Source organism: Microcebus murinus, chromosome 26 (genome assembly GCF_040939455.1).
Source record: "Microcebus murinus isolate Inina chromosome 26, M.murinus_Inina_mat1.0, whole genome shotgun sequence".
NCBI classification, from domain to species: Eukaryota; Metazoa; Chordata; class Mammalia; order Primates; family Cheirogaleidae; genus Microcebus; species Microcebus murinus.
The window spans coordinates 3,335,661-3,341,063 of NC_134129.1; the positions used below are offsets into that span (position 1 = coordinate 3,335,661).

The following is a 5,403-nucleotide window of genomic DNA, read 5'->3' on the forward strand; positions in this document are numbered from 1 at the left end:
GCACCTTGGAAGAATGCTGAGCAGAGAGAGCCACTGTGGCATTATTCGCCAGCACTTACTGGACACCAAACACATGTTCCTGAGGAAGAAACTGAGACCTGGCAAGGTCGCCTCACATGCCCAGGCAAACAGCCAGCAGGGGACAGAGCAGGACTCAAACCCAAATCTGTCAGACTCCAGAGCATGTCTGTTAACCATTACCCTGTGCTAGATACAAGAACCAGACGGTGTTTAGATCTGAAGGAGAATGAATGAAGAGCCAATTCATAGATGACAGGTGTTTAAAGGGAATAAAGCAGAACAAATTGAACATAACCAAAAATAAATATAGAATAGAAAAAAACTTTCCTAAACTGAAAAAAAGTTAATTCTCCAAATGAGAGATCTTTCCACTTAGAAAATTGGACAACTGACCTAAAATATAGTAATAACAAGACCTGATTCTTTACACACAAGTGGAGTTAGGGGAATGAAAATAGGTTATTAAGTATGGAATGTCTGATTTCCTTAAGTACTAAGGTTGACAGTTGATATCTCTGACATTTCACTTTGATACTTCTTGTTTTATTTTTATAGTGAAGGCACATCCTCAGTCTTTCAAATGCATGTCTTGGCTTTCAAATTTTTTTTTAGAGCAACTTTTGTGAAACCATGGATAAGTCAAAAGATAAGTTGGATAAAGATAAAGATAAGTCAAAAGATAAGTTGGATAAAGATAAGTCAAAAGATAAGTTGGATAAAGATGAAGCACCAAAACACAGTCCAAAACCAAATATTCATCAGAAAAAGCTAATGGTGTGTTTTTGCGGTCCAGTGCTGGTATTATCCACTACGGCTTCATGAAACCTGGTCAATCAAAAACAGTGGATGTCTACTGCACCAACTGGACAAAATGATGAGGGTGCTTGTGATTAAGCTGCTGAGATTGGTCAGTCGAGACAGGGCAATCCTCTTGCAAGACAATGCTCCACCACGTGTCGCACAAACAACGCTGCTCAAACTACAGCAGCTGGACTTGGAAACTCTCTGTCACCCACTGTATTCACCAGATCTTGCATCAGCTGACTACCAGTTCTATCATGCTTCGGACCACTTCTTGCAGGGAAAAATATTAAATCTCCACAAGCTATGGAAAACGCCTTTCACGATTTCATCACCGCTTGCTCTTTAGGCTTCTTTGCTGTTGGCATAAAGTAGCTACGGTTAACATGACAAAACTGTGTTGATAATTTAGGCACACACTTTGATTAATTGTACTGATTCTTGTTTGAGATATATAATAAAGTACGCTTTTGATTTGAAATTGGACGTTTCATATTTAATGACCTGATACAATAAACAATTGATACAAATGGTAGTATTTACTTCTGTTAAGAATGTGGAAAGACAAGTATTAATATTTTTGAAATTATCAGGTAGTATATAAAAATATTGAAAAATACAAAAAATATTTCTTAAGGAAATAATCTGAAATGCAGACAAGAAATCATATAAAAGAGGCAGACATAATTTTGCAATTAGAAAAGATATTAAAATAAATAAAAAGTTTAAAAAAATGTAATATAATCAGAACTAAAGTAATATTTTAATATTTAGTATAGATTATTAAAATATAATAAATTCTTGCTTCTTGTAACAGAGCCTGGTATCTGAGGCTCTTCATTTTTGGAAAGATTTGTGATATCTCCACAAAAATTCTAGGAGGAAACTATGGGCATATTTGACATTATAAACTAATGAACAGAAGCAGCCTATGTTGAGGTTGGCAATAATCTTTGAGTTCCTTGAGTTAACCTAGAGAAGCAGGATAGGGCTGGTCTCTAAGATAGAAGATTCAAGTTCTATTCTGGTTCTGCTGTTTGCTTGTTATCTTGGGCAAATCAGTTTCTTTCTCTAAACCATGTCTCCAGTCCAGAAGACTCTCAGTAAATATTTCTTTGGGTGTCACTCACCCAAAGCCACACAGGTAGTAAGTGTTGGAACAGGAGCATTTGGTGGAGCTAGGCTTGGTTGGAAGATAGTTCGAAGATTTAGGAAGGGAGGAAATTCCAACTGGAGAGAGCAGTGAGAAGAAAGAGTGTGGCGTCCAGACCACACAGGAGGCTGGCTTTTCCCAGCCAGTGCAGACAGAATACGGAAAGCATAACAACATCTCGCCTTTACATCATGATTTAGAGTTTTATAACGTAATTACTTATGTATTTTTTATTTGGTCCTCCTGAAGATCTTTGGAGTTTGAAAGAACTGGTATCATCATTCTTCCAATCCATCCTTGAATTATAAGTAAAAAGACTGAGGGACAAGGAATATAAGATACTCTTTCCTTAGCAAGTAGTGGAAAATTCATCTGGGTGACTCATAGTAATTTTATGGAAGATAATGGAAACCAATTTAAACTCAGCATTGAAAGTGACAGAGATTCAGTGTCAAATCCCAGAGAGGTGATTGACAGGTGAGGAGGCAGTGCAGGTTTACATGAGAGGTAGTTACCTGAGGCTGGATAGTCAATCCCCAAACAGTATCCTAGAACTGGGGACGGGGGGGGGGGGGGGTGTAACTTTACCTCCCACAGTTCAGGAGGCACAAATGAAGCAAGCAGAACCATTTGAGGAGGAAACTGACTTGGCAATGTCCAAACCTTAAAGGCTGATGATGATTTGGGGAGATTTCACTTTTACCCGAAGGCAAGCCATGCCTCAATCATCTCATACAGATAAAAATCTTCCCTGAAAAGACATCAGGAGAAGTTTTTTCAACCTTATATACTTCAAACAAGGCTTTGTTGGGCCAAGATGGATCAGAGTGAATCTGGAGTCTGCCTGCCCTGCCTGAGCTGCAGCCAAGCTGCGGCCATTGGAATGGCCGATGTTGGATACCAGAGCGCTGTCAGAACAAGAGGGTCCTGTCGGAAGCTCCAGAGCAGGGCAGGCTGGGCCTTATCTCTGGTTCCTTGAGGCACAGCTGGTGCTTTTGTATGTCTGTAAGGGCAGCCTCCGATATCCGAGACCACCGCTCTCCCAGCCAAGGGCTCATCCATCTACTTGGAAGAGATCTTAGACATCTAAGGCAAATGCACAGTTGCTCAGTTCCACAGCTGATCAGAGAATGCCAGCTGGCATAAACATATTTGAAAATATTTATTTTTATTTATTTAAATACATATAAATTTGCACTTGTTGAAAATTATCAATAGGGATCAAATATAAATCCACCTACTTATACACAAAAAGTCCACAAGTGAACACACACAGATTTACTGGAAAGAGGGCCCACGTTATTTACTAATTGGGCATGTACTCAATGATCTATGAAGTCATCTTCCTTTTCTATGTTAATCTGGGGGCCAGGGAAGGTGAGATTCTGGGGGGTCAAACCCCCATGAAATCCTTGCCTAACGGTATGGGAATTTGTCTAGTCTGCTTCTAACCAGGAGCTCTCCAAGCAGGTGATATGTCAACCACATTTCTCTTTTCCTTTGGATTGCTCAGACCTTTGTGTACAGTCTGTTTGCAAAGGTGTTCCCAGATCTCTGAGGCTGCCTTTACAAACATATAATAATGCCACAAGACTGTCATCACTTAATACAACAGTCTCCTCATCTGCGTCTCCCCAGGGAAGAAATACTCTTCTTAGCAGAAGTAGATTAGTTTTGTTCTTGTTCCACACCAAAGCAAAAGCCATAAACCTGTTCGACATTTAGAATTAAGTAGCCAAACAATAGTGTTCTTCCTTACTGATGACCCAACGGATCCTTTTGAGGTTACTCAAGTAATTACATATTGCCTCGAATTTCCTGAAAAGCAGTACACATGCCATACCTGATCATAGTCCAAAGATTAAAGATTCTTTAACGACATGAGTGTTTTAGTACTAATTCCTTGTGATGGCATGTCAGTGATCTGAAAAGTTTTCAGGCAGAAATTCTGTTACTTCTAATGCTTAAACATTTTACTCAGAAAGTCAATGTGATATTCTTGTGATCATGGTGAAACAATATCATTCAAGTAAGCTAATGAAGAAATGCAATGATGGGAAGGAAGGAAAGAAGAGAGAGAGGAGAGGATGAAAGGAGAGGAGAGAAAAATTACCCTTAGGAAGAATGAACGTGACAAACCGCTATGTGTATCAACATTTACTACCAAAGTTTAGTAAATGTTGCTTTTTGAGAGGAGTTTAAAACATGTGAAAACTGAGAATTGGGAGAAATATGGTTAAGTGTTTGAATAAATATATGGTGAAAAGAATTTTTAGGGCATCTGAGTTGATCTATCTTAAAATTATAAGCCCTTCAAAACAGCATTATCATAAAGAAATGGAAATTTAAGTCATCATCACCATCTTCAGTAGATCTTTCCTCCCTGCTCCTGTTTCTATGGCGAACAAAATACAACATTTCAGCACAGTTTTGTACCATTACAAGACTAAGAAACAGTTTGTCATGAGACAGAATCAGTTTGTTATTGGCAAGCCTGTGAATGCAGAACAATAGTGAGTCTTCTGCATATGAATGCTCATAACTTGCCAAAACCCAGTTCAAAAATCCAGATTCATAAGGAAGGGAAATGTTATTTATAATAAGTAAGTTGGAACTTTTTAAAAAGTTTTTCACACCCTAATAATAGTATAACAATGAACATGAACAATTTGCAAAAGAAATGTTGTAAACACTGAAAAAAAAATTCAAACTCAGTAATAAGCAAAGAAATGCAAGTTAAATATTTTTAACCAAACAGATTGGCAGTGATTAAAAAGACAATAATTTCCAGTATTATAAAATATGTGAATGAAAAAGGCATTGTCATAATTGCTGGTGGAATGTATACTGGTACCGATTTTCCCAAGGGCAAGTCGGGTAGATGTACCTAGAAAGCCTTTGAATTGTGCAGAGCCTTTGACCCAGCAATGTCACTTCTAGGCAATATAGCCTAAGGAAATAAAAACACATGTACTTAAAGATACATGCACAGGAGGCTTATTCTAGTATGTTTGTATTCGTTGTAAATTGCAGATAACATATATGTCCAACATCAAGATACTGGCTGAGTAATGTATACCCCCATAACAGAAGCTATTCAGCTTCTGGGAACGATGATGCCCATCTATATCTATTGACACAAAAATGAATTATGTTAATGGCACATTGGCACATGAAAAAGAAGGTTACAGAAATATATGATTCCATTTCTGTGAAAAATATATTTTATTTATATATTTATATAGATTTATCTGTATGTACTTTTTACTTTTTATACAAATAGAAATATCTGGCAGCAAAAAATTAATATGACTATAAAGAATATTTAAATATACAGATTTATTATGCTATACATATTATAAATAATATTAAGAATATTATATAGACAGTAAGATGATATAAATTTTTTGGTATTTGTCATTATTTTC

At 37.1% G+C, this 5,403-nt stretch overlaps 1 protein-coding gene across 3 annotated transcripts in view; it reads left to right on the forward strand.

Annotated features, from left to right (window-relative positions):
• COX18 (cytochrome c oxidase assembly factor COX18) overlaps positions 1-5,403 on the forward strand; it is a 182,257-nt gene that overhangs the window by 151,372 nt on the left and 25,482 nt on the right. The gene's annotated exons all lie outside the window — the stretch shown is intronic.